Below are 12261 nucleotides of genomic sequence, written 5' to 3'. Positions count from 1 at the left end.
TCCGTGTTGAGCACCCACTACGTGCTCGGCCCTGTCGGGCTCTGCCCTGGCGGACCTTACATTCTAACTGGAGGCGGTAAACAAGGTAAGTAAAGCAGACGGCGTGCTAAGGAGAAAAACGAGGCAGGGCAGTGAGTGGCCCGTGTAGGAGGAGGGGTGCAGCTTCTCCTGTCACGGGGACTATACTGTAAATGGTAAAATGATGCGAATGTAAGTTCAGGGCGTTTGATAATTATGAAATTAAATAATCATGAGTCAAAAGTATTTAATTTAAACTAATTACCACATTCAGTTCATTCTGGTGGGTTTTGAATTCTGATAAGCTAAGCTCACGGCTAATAATGGGATTAGAATGAATGCCATGGTAAGTATAGTTTGGGGATTATTTGTTTGAGATGCTCAGGGCAGGGGTAGGAGGAGGGCAATTTCTAGGTCATATAATAGAAATGCAACAGCTACTAGAAACTTTATAGAGAAGGAGAGGCATGCTGACCCAATGGGTTCAAATTCACCTTTGTATGGGCTTGATTTTTCTGTATAAATATTTAGTCATGGCAGTCAGGATACATAAATAAACATAGTAAATAAATACAAATAAGGATGTTGATAATATGTTAGTAAACAATGTCAGTATGAGATTTCTTTTTTCTTGGGTTATACCAAAACTCATGGATTGAAAGTCACTTGTACTGTTTACTACTAAAGAACATGACCCTCATCAACAGACAGAGACAGACCATGTGTACGGCCTGCTGATCGTTCCAGGAACGAAGGAAGCTGACATACACTGTCATCAGACTAAACGTTTGAGCTCGGACGGGCAGGGCACTCTCTCCAGCCACCCCGGAGGAGAATGGACTCTGACCCAAGGGCTGCTGGTGAGGATGGACAGCTGAGGCTGGGGGTCCCCTGAACAGCCCCTCCCCACCAGGAGCCCTCAAACACAGCCAGAAAGAGGGGAAGTTGTCAGTTCAACTCACCTTCTCCCAGGGCAGCTCTGACAAAGCCACTTCCACAGTTCTAAGTGCCATGGCTGCCACCACTCCTGCATCCACATTCTTCTTCTGGATCCTATAATACCTTGCATCCCTAATACTCAAGCTAGGAGCCCTTGGACCCTCCAAGGTGACTGTGCACTTCCCTGTTCTGGGACCTAACCACCTGAAGGTTTCATCCTCAGAGTCCGACCTTTTGTTCAAGGGTGGGGGACACCTCCTCCACTGTAACTGCTGAGTGCTTACACCCCGCTCCTTCAGAAGCGAACAGGAAGGGTTCTAATGCCCATCCAGAGTCAGCAAGAGATGCTGCCTGCTACCAGTTCATCACTCTGCACGGCCAGACAGCTCCGACAGGGTCATCTCTTCACCGATTACCCCAGAGTCACTCTTGCCCTCTGCCAAGCTGCCTGCGGCTTTGGAGAAGCTGGGGAGAGCCTTGTTTACTGAAGGGGCACCTGCAGCTTTCCACAGGGTAGGGCAGCCCTTTGCCATCACCTCTGAGACTCAGAGCACAGGGAGTGACTGCAGCTACTGGGGTGCCTCTTTATTCTTTGGTCTGTGAATTATAGGCGTCTACCGTACTGGAGTTCCTGTGTCGGTAGAAGGGGCCCGGTTCAGCCCTTTCCCGAATGGTCCTCTGCTCCTCCATTCCTGTGGAACCGTAGCTGATCAGAGTCTCTTTTGAGGCTGTGGTGATGACAATCTGGGGGATGGCAAATTTCTTCTCTTCTGAATTTACATCAGGTTTCTCTAGAAGGAAGGAAACATCCGGGTATTTCATAAGTCTGTGGAAAAACTCTTCTGTAAAACAGACAATGTCTGTGTTAGGGCCAGAGCAAAGGAATTAGGTTCGTGGCTCAGGAAAAGAAATGGGTGAGGTTGAAAGCAGTCAAAACCGTAAGTGAACATTCCAAAGCTTACACCAACCGGCAACGCAGCCACGCAGTGGTGACCCTGGAGGCCTCCTTCCAGGAGGGGAACGGACAGACACCCGCACCGTCCCCGTGGAAAGCCTGAGCTGCCGGGCAGCCGGGGTGACAGACGCAGGAGCGGAACCTGGGAAAGGCAGGGTCTGCCCCAGAGGTGAAAGTTCAGACACACAGTGTGCAAAGGATTCTCTGCACAGAGCTTCATCAGGCAGGGCACTCTAGAAATGGACGCCACAGCGTTTTCTCAAACTTGTCAGGATTACCAGGAACACACGGGACGTGTGAAACGTTACAAAGTACAAAAGCGGAAGCCCCTTCGCTGCCTCCACCGCCTCACTTCCCGGCCTGCTCCCTCCGTTCAGGCCTGTGTGTCCCCGTGTGCACACACGTGTACTGCACAGAATTAGAACACTGAATACCCCAGGAACTCAGCTATACGGGGGATGAACAGGTGCCCGTCCTGTGCTAGACGTTGCTCTGAGCCCTAGAATAACAACCGCACGTTTCTGAGATAGGTCCTCTTAAGACCTACGTTTAACAGACGAAGGAACTGAGGCACAGAGGGTTGGTTCAGTCACATGCCCAGGGCTGGTGGGAGAGGGAGACGCCGGGTCCCAGGCGGTCGGGTCCAGAGCCACCTCAACCTTCAGCGCTGCAAGCATGGCTTCAGTCGTTCTAACCCGCTGTCGATGGCCCACGGCCTGCACTGAGCACTGACAGTATCCTTTCTTTTCATTTTTATCATTAAGCCACGTGTGCATTTCATCGTATTTTGGATTTAATTTATTTTTAAAATTTTATTTATTTAATTTATTTTTTGCCGCGTTGGGTCTTTGTTGCTGCACGTGGTGAGCAGGGGCTACTCTTCGTTGCGGTGCATGGGCTTCCCGTTGCGGTGGCTTCTCTTGTTGCGGAGCACGGGCTCTAGGCATGCAGGCTTCAGTAGTTGTGGCACAGGGGCTCAGTAGTTGTGGCACGCGGGCTCTAGAACACAGGCTCAGTAGTTGTGGCTCGTGGGCTTAGTTGCTTCGTGGCACGTGGGATCTTCCCGGACCAGGATTTGAACCTGCATCCCTTGCGTTGGCAGGCGGATTCTTAACCACTGTGCCACCAGGGAAGTCCCTTTTGAATTTAACTTAAATTGAGATCATTTTTTCATGTTGATTTACACAAGCATTTTTATATGTTAAGACTACTTAAAAGGTTACGAATATTTAATTTAAAAATAATACATGTTGGTTAAAGGGGGGAAAGTGATGGGGGGTGGGATGGATCGGGAGACTGGGATTGACATATATACACTAATATGCATAAAATAGATAACTAATAAGAACCTGCTGTATAAAAAATACAGTTAAAAAAATAATTTAAAAATAAAAATAATACATGTTGGTTAGAGACTGCACATGGAATGACGCTTCTCCTTGCGGACACTTCATACGCACACGCACATTTGCAGCTGGGATCACGCTGTGCAAGGCTGAGTGTTGCAGTGACCACGCAGTAGGCTGAGCCCCACGTCCACACAGGTGCGGCCCCTCCTCCACGGCAGCCTGCAGTTCACTGTCGGGGGCCCATCATGTGCGTAACCAGCTCCCTTTGATGAACATAATTTAGGTTATTTCCAATTTTCTTCTTTGGACAATGCTGCAATGAACATTCCTGCATTTATGTATTTATACACTTGTGGAGGTTTATCTGTCAGGTAAGTTACTAGGAAAATTTTGGCAAATATTGTCAAACTGTTTTCCATAACGATTATATCAATTTTGGGACTTGCCTGGTGGTCCAGTGGCTAAGACTCCACGCTCCCGATGCAGGGGGCCCAGGTTCAATCCCTGGTCAGGGAACTAGATCCCACATGCAGCAACTAAGAGTCCACATGCTGCAACAAAGATCCCATGTGCCTCAACTAAGACCCCGTGCAGGACTTCCCTGGTGGCGCAGTGGTTAAGAATCCACCTGCCAGTGCAGGGGACACGGGTTCGAGTCCTGGTCTGGGAAGATCCCACATGCCGCGGAGCAACTAAGCCCGTGCGCCACAACTACTGAGCCTGTGCTCTAGAGCTTGTGTGCCGCAACTACTGAGCCCCTGTGCCACAAATACTGAAGCCTGCGTGCAGCAACGAGGACCCAACACAGCGAAAAATAAATAAATACATTTATTTAAAAAAAGACCTTGTGCAGCCAAAAGATTATATAAATTTATCTTTCCTCTAGGGGGCTATCAGCAGAACTTTCCTCCACACTCTCCTGCTTCTCACTTTTCTAAACATTTTCCCAGGTTACACTGACAGTGGAAGTGCTGACTCCGCCCCCACTGGTCACCGGTCACCACCAGCTTCCCTGAGCTTTGGGCACCCCCGCCATGGGGAGGCTGAGCGTCTCATCTCGTCACTCGTTCATGGGCCCGTGGCACGTATCCTCCTGTGAATGCATGTCATTCCGCATTTTCTAGATTGACTGTTTTTTTTTCCTTTGGTGAGCTTTTTTATATTTGGGAAATTCACCCTTAGTGACTTATACTACAAGTAGCTCCTGGCTTTTAGCTTCCTTTGTTGCTTTCTGCAACAGATTCATCCATCTATTCCTTAATGGCTTTTAGAGTTTGTCAGACTGGAAAAGGCATCCCCTGCTCCAAACTTATAAAAACATTTACTCATTTCCATTTCATACTTTCATAGTTTTACTTTCCATGTTTAACTGTTTGTTTTCTCAGTTGTCGACTGAGTTGCCCCAGCACTCGGGGAACATCCGTCTTTCCCCCATGTCTGCAACATGGCACTTCTCTGGGACCCCATGCAAGCATGCTGTGCTATGTGTTCACCACAGTGAGACACACTTCCATGTCAGAGGACTCAATCCCTCTGCTTTTCCAGATGTTTCCTGCCATTCTTACATTTTTATCCTCTTAGGTGACCTTTGGGATAATTTGGTCTGGCTCCCAAATCGACCTGTGCTCTTTTGTTTGGGGTCATACTGATTTGTTAGAATCAGGGAGAATTAACAACTTTATGTTACTGAGACTTTGTAATCCAAAACAAGACTCCTTTTATCTTCCTCAGAGGTTTAAAGCTTCTTCATTTAGAAACATGAATCTTTGGGGACTTCCCTGGTGGTCCAGTGGTAAAGAATCTGCCTTCTGGGCTTCCCTGGTGGCGGAGTGGTTGGGGGTCTGCCTGCCAGTGCAAGGGACACAGGTTCGATCTCTGGTCCGGGAAGATCCTACATAACGTGGAGCAACTAAGCCCATGCACCACAACTACTGAGCCTGTGCTCTAGAGCCCGTAAGCCACAACTACTGAGCCTGTGTGCTGCAACTACTGAAGCCCGCACGCCTAGAGCCCATGCTCCGCAACAAGAGAAGCCACCGCAATGAGAAGCCCGCGCACCGCAATGAAGAGTAGCCCCCTCTCGCTGCAACTAGAGGAAGCCCGCACGCACCAACAAAGACCCAACACAGCCAAATATAAATAAATAAATTTATTAAAAAAAAGAAACATGAATCTTTTGGCACTTCCCTGGTGGTCCAGTGGTAAAGAATCCGCCTTCTGGGCTTCCCTGGTGGCGCAGTGGTTGGGGGTCTGCCTGCCAGTGCAGGGGACATGGGTTCGAGCCCTGGTCCAGGAAGATCCCACATGCTGCAGAGCGGCTGAGCCCGTGCACCACAACTACTGAGCCCACGAGCCACAACTACTGAAGCCAGTGCCACTAGAGCCCATGCTCCACAACATGAGAAGCCACCGCAGTGAGAGGCCTGCGCACCTCGGCGAAGAGCAGCCCCCGCTCGCCGCAACTGGAGATGGCCCATGCGCAGCAACGAAGACCCAACACAGCCAAAATTAAATAAATAAATTTTTTAAAAATTAAAAAAAAAAAAGACAAAAAAAAAAGAATCCGCCTTCCAATGCAGGGGACGCGGGTTCGATCTCTGGTCGGGGAACTAAGATCCCACATGCCGCGGGGCAACTAAGCCCACGTGCTGCAAACTACAGAGCCCATGCACCCTGGAACCCGTGCACCACAACTAGACAGAAGCCCACGTGCCGCAACAAAAGAGCCCACATGCCACCACGAAGATCCCACGTGTCACAACTAAGACCTGACACAGCCAAAAATAAAAACAAAAAATAAATAAATAAATATAAAAAGTAAAAATAAAATAAGAAACATGAATCCTTTTAGGGTTCTTAATACACAGGACGTGTACTATTTTTCAATTACTGCCTAATAAGTTACCTCATTTTAGTGGCCAACTTAAAACAGTGCACACATCACCTCGGGCTCCACGTGTCTGGAGTCTAAGCTACAATCCAGCTGTCGGCCCGGCCGCGCCCTCATCTGGACCTGGGGACCCTCCACGGCCACTCAGGTTGTAGGCAGAGTTCCTTTCTTTGTGTGCCAAGGACGAAGCCCCTTTCCTTGCTGGCTGGCGGCTCTCACATCATGGGAGCTGACTTCTTCACAGCCACGTCTCTGACACTTTCACCTTTTTCAAAGGCTTCTCTGATGAGGTCAGGCGTGCTCAGGAGAAGCTCCATTTTGATTAAGTCAAAACCAACGGGTTACTACCCTGATCCCAGGAGCCCAGCCCATTCCTCCTCACAGGCTCTGCCCACATGTAAGGGAGAGGCTCCTACAGCCTTGTTCAGAGGGCAGTGATGGGGCTCTGGAATGCTGCCTTCCACGCTACCACACTGCCTTCAGGAAGGAGTCTGACTTCCACCAACAGTGTGTCCAGGCTCTCCGTCTATCGTGTTATTCTCTGGCCTCTCGTTTTTGTTGCAAATACTTTTTGAGCTTACCATTTGTTTTACATTTGTTTATAGAGGGCTTAGGGAGATGTTTTACATTTTAATGTAGTCAAATCCTTCAACATTGCTCTGTAATATCTTTGCTTTGAGGAATCAGAATAAAATTTACGTCTTATTTTTTGCAGCCACCTTTTTTTTCCAGCAAGGAAGTTTTTTTTTAGATGACCACACACTGTCATCTGGAAGATGGTTCTAGCCGTTCTTTCCCTCTACCCTTTGAGTCACCTGTACCAGCTGATAGTAAGTCTACCTTTTTAAAAAATGTAAGTATAGTTGATGTACATGTAATCACTTTTTATATCCACTCTTAAACCATCTGGAATTTATCAGAGCATATAGCAGGAGGTTACAATCCAGCTTACGTTTTCTCTTAAAACGTTATGCCGTTTTTCTAGCACAATTTATTATATAATCCTTCCTTTTCCCACTTACTTTTGGTGCCAGTTGTATTGTACTCTGATTATATATAAACATACATAATGCTCACACACACACACTCTTGTCCATGTTTTCTATTGCATTGACCTGCTCTTCTTATATGGGAATCATGTTATTTTAATTATTATAATTTCTGACGTATTTTTATTTATTTTTAAAGAATCATCTTCTTTAAAAAATTTATTTTCGGCTGCATTGGGTCTTCTTTGCTGCACAGACCTCGTCTAGTTGCGGGGAGTGGGGTCCAGTCTTCGTTGCACTATGTGGGCTTCTCATTGCAGTGGCTTCTCTTGTTGTGGAGCACAGGCTCTGGGAGTGTGGGCTTCAGCAGTTGTGGCACACGGGCTCAGTAGTTGTGGCTCGCAGGCTCAGTAGTTGTGGCTCACGGGCTCTGGAGTGCAGGCTCAGTAGTTGTGGCTCACGGGTTTAGTTGCTCTGCGGCATGTGGGATCCTCCCAGACCGGGGCTCGAACCCGTGTCCCCCGCATTGGCAGGCGGATTCTTAACCACGGTGCCACCAGGGAAGTCCCTGATGTATTTTAAAACATTTTACTTTAATATTATAAATTCAGAGAAAGTTGCAAAAGTAGTCCAGAGAGATCCCCGTACCTCCGTCCCTTCTCCCTCAGTGGTAGCACCATAAGTAACTGCAGTAGAATAAGGCTCAGTGTGGCACAGTGTGTGTTCTGTGCCATGTGATCACATGTCACCAGGACTGCTCCAGCATCACAATGATCACGTTCATGCTAAAAGTCACACCCCCGGCCCCCGCCATCCCTAACCCCTGGCAGTCCCTAGTCTGTTCTTATCTGTATCATTTTGTCATTTGGAGAATGTTACATGAATAAAATCGTACAGCGTGTGACCTTTTGAAATTGGCTTTCTTCAGCATATTTTTTGACAGTTAAAAATGCAGTACTTTGGGCTTCCCTGGTGGCGCAGTGGTTGAGAGTCCGCCTGCCGATGCAGGGGACACGGGTTCGTGCCCCAGTCCGGGAAGATCCCACATGCCGCGGAGCGGCTGGGCCCGTGAGCCATGGCCGCTGAGCCCGCGCGTCCGGAGCCTGTGCTCCGCAACGGGAGAGGCCACAACGGTGAGAGGCCCGCGTACCGCAAAAAAAAAAAAAAAATGCAGTACTTCTTCAGAAAGAGAAGAACAAATATCGTATATTAACGCATGTATGTGGAACCTAGAAAAATGGTACAGATGAACCGGTTTGCAGGGCAGAAGTTGAGACACAGATGTAGAGAACAAACGTATGGACACCAAGGGGGGAAAGCCGCGGGGGGGTGGGGATGGTGGTGTGCTGAATTGGGCGATTGGGACTGACATGTATACACTGATGTGTATAAAATTGATGACTAATAAGAACCTGCTGTATAAAAAACCAAACACACAAACAAACAAGAAATGCAGTACTTCTATCAGATGAGGGTACTTCTTAGCATAACCACAACAGCACTGTCACATCTCAGGATATTATCGTCGATTCTTTGTTATCACCTAATACCCAATTGGATTCTCTCCAGAATGACTCAGCCCAGACCCACACACTGCTTTTTGCTCATAGGTCTCCCAAGTCCTCTCTGCTGTGACTGAAAGTCTGTATCCCCCGAATTCATATGTTGAAGGCCTAGTCCCCAGTGTGCTGGTATTTAGAAGTGGGGCCTTTGGGAATTAATCAGGTTTAGATGAGGCCATGGCCACGTGAGGACACAGCAATCGGGCAGCTGTCTGCGGGCCAGGGAGGGGTTCTCACAGGAGTACAGCCAGACTGAGGGCCTCCCCAGCCTCCAGAACGAGGAGAAACAAAGTCTGTTGTTTAAGCCCCGCAGCCCATGGTATTTGTTTTTTTTTTTTTTCTTTCTTTTGTTTTTTTTTTGCGGTACGCGGGCCTCTCACCATTGTGGCCTCTCCTGTTGCGGAGCACAGGCTCCAGACGTGCAGGCTCAGTGGCCATGGCTCACGGGCCCAGCCATTCCGTGGCATGTGGGATCTTCCCGGACCGGGGCACGAACCCGTGTCCCCTGCATCGGCAGGCGGACTGTCAACCACTGCGCCACCAGGGAAGCCCAAGCCACCACCTTTTTTGCAAGTCATTTATTTGTAGAAAAGTCAGAGTTCTTTTTTCAGAAGAACCTGCAGCGTTTTGGAATTGGCTGACTGCCAGCTTGTGGTGTTCGGTCTGTATAATGTATGTTTGTGGATTCTGTAATGCGAAATTTGAAGCACAGACAGAAGCAGTGGGACTAGTACAATACAACCCATCGCCCAACTGCCGAAGTCCTCATAAACCCCAGGCAAAGCTGACCTCACTCCAGCTCTTACCCTGTGTGCTGGTTCCTGCTGCTGAGTAGTGACTCACCCCTGACCTCAGCAGCTGAAACCACCATTTTCTTACGGCGTTACGGCTCAGGGATTCAGGAAAGGTTCTGCTGCAGTTATCACCTGTGGTTTCCCAGGGGCTGCAGTCAGATGCTGTCTGAAGGCTCAGCTGGGCTGGACACGTGGATGTCCACTCGCAGGGCTGCTCCGTGCTGTGCAGTGGCTCGGCTAGGGAGACTCCAAGCCTGGGGCTGGAGTCACGACAAGCTCGTCACAAGCCCGGCACCTGGGCTGGACGGGCTGCGAGATCAGGACCGCGGGCTGCGGCTCCCCTGTGGCCTGCCCAGCAGCCGAGCCCTTCCCAGCACGGTGGCTCCCAGCACAGCCAGCGTCCCCGTGAGCCCGGCCAGTCACTTCCACCACTCCACTGGTTACAGGAGAGTGTCGGGCCTTCAGAGATTTGGAGATGGGACGTAGACCCCCAGGTCACACCACAGGACCCGTGGGCTGAGAGGGGCTGTAGCACCTGCAGAGACAGGTGCACCCCTTCCCGTGGCAGCAAATCCCCACCCAGCGCGTCCATTTGCCCTTAAAATACTTCGGGTGCGGCTCTAAGAGACAAGGACTCATGCGTATTCCATGTTTTCCACGGCATAACTCACACTAGACAAAACGCAGGGTCCTTACTGTTCAGCGGGAGAGTTTTCCACAACTGTACGCACCCGTGTCGTCACGCAAACGAGATGCAGAACTTTCCTCCACCCCACAAAGCTCCCACGGGCCCTGTTCCAGTCTGCTAGCCTGCCCCGGCCCCAGCCCAGCAATCATTTTCTGATTTCTACCCAACAGTAGTAAAACCTACTTTTTAAATTGTATAACACAGAATTTTTGACTTGTTGACCTTTCTATTTCTCTGACGCTTTTATGGTATTAGGATGACTTAAAGAAACATGACTTCCGAAAGTTGTCACTTTCCCAAATCTAATAGGGGAATTCCTCAGCCTTAAAACCAGAATGTGGAAGAGAAGATGCTCCTGCCCTACTTGAGGTGTTGCTCCCGGCAGACCGGGTCCTGTCCTCACCCCCGACTCCCAGTGCCTCTCTCTGCAAGGCCAGCAAGACCAGCTGCTGGTCTCATTCGACAGTCTTCTCTGAGTTTACTCCACCTCGCTGCAGCATTCAACACTGCCAACTAGTTCTCCTTTCTGAACAGCTTTCTTCAGTACAATTTAAATACCACAAAATTTACCTGTTTAAAGCATGCAATTAAATGGAATTCAGTAAACTTTCAAAGTTGGGCAACCATTGATTCAGTTTTGAGACTACTTCCATCACCCTCAAAAGGGCCCTTGTGCCCTCCTGTGACCGATCCCTGTGCCTGCCCTTAGCCCAGGCTTCCCTCCATGTGGATTTGCCTTTGCAGGACTTTTCATATAAATGGAATAGGAATCTATATCTGGCTTCTTTCACTCGCGTCATGCTTTCGGGCGTCGTACACAGGGCAGCACATTCCTTGTGACTGCAGTCTCCACTCGCTTTCTTGAAACTCCATCCTCACTCCACCCCCGAAGTGAGAGTATGACACACACTGTTGGTGGAGTCCCCTGCCCACACCTTCCCTTGCTGGCAGAGGTCCAGCCCATCCTGGAGACACCGGGCACACAAGGCTTCTGGGGGAAGATTCTCCTTGCTGACACGAAGCAAGAAGTAACGCCTCTCACAAACTAGACGCAGTCCCACGTGTGTGACACCAAGAGCCGTCCAGCCCTCTGCGGACCGTGGACACAGAGGATGGCAGAGTGTAGACACACAGCCCTTGATGCTGCCACGCCGAGGGCCCTACCTCTGACCTCTCCTCTGTTTGGGGGGTACCGGGCCCCTCAGCACTAAAGCTGTGTCTGGATGGCTTTTCTGTGACTGACAGCCAAAAGCCTCCCGACAGACTAGTAGCAGTTTTCCAAACGTCCCCCCTAGGACTCTGGCCCTTCCTGCACCCTTCAGCCCTCAAGTAAGGGCTCTTAAGTTGGGATCTGAAGTCCAGGCCTTGCCCCCAAGGCAAGCGCCCTCATCTCAAACGTGTCCTGCCCTTGATGACCCCCAGGGGGCTCGATCTGAATGAAGCTGTCTGTGCCCAGCTCCTCTCCCCTGCCAGGCGGGCATCCGTCCTGCCCTTCCTTGTCTGACCCACCGGCCATGCGTCCTCACAGTCACCGAAGCCTACGGGCATGGCTCCCTGCTTTGCCCTCACACCCTATCACTCGGCAATTTCCGCTGCCTCAGCCTCACTGGTTCCTACCCAGTTACAGCAATGGGCCTGTGAGAGGCCTCTGTTCTGGAGACACAAACCCCATCGTTCCTCCCTTGGTTTAATTACCTAACAATTCCGTTTCCACGACCCACATGATAAAACTGACGAAAGACTTCACATTCTGCTGCTTCTGTGGCTTCAACCCCGACCCGCACCCAAAGGCTGTTACGGTGAGTAACTCTGCCCAGCTGTTTCACCAACATCCTATCCGCTCCGTGATCTCTGTGGCCAGGCAGAGGGCTCCCATGGAACCGTGCTCCGGCAGCTTCCCAGGCTCTGTCCCAGTCTGTGGAATGCCGAAGGAACGACACTGGGGCCAAAGGCGTCCAGCCCGCGGGAGGACAGCAGGCCTGCTTGGGATCCGCGCACTGCTTAGCCCTCTTGACTGTGTGTTCCGCATCTACCACGTGGGAACTCACCTAAACCTTGACTAAACTTATTACATCTT

This window comes from Phocoena phocoena, chromosome 20 (assembly GCF_963924675.1).
Source record: "Phocoena phocoena chromosome 20, mPhoPho1.1, whole genome shotgun sequence".
In the NCBI taxonomy this organism is placed as follows: domain Eukaryota; kingdom Metazoa; phylum Chordata; class Mammalia; order Artiodactyla; family Phocoenidae; genus Phocoena; species Phocoena phocoena.
Note: the sequence above shows the minus strand (reverse complement) of the source record.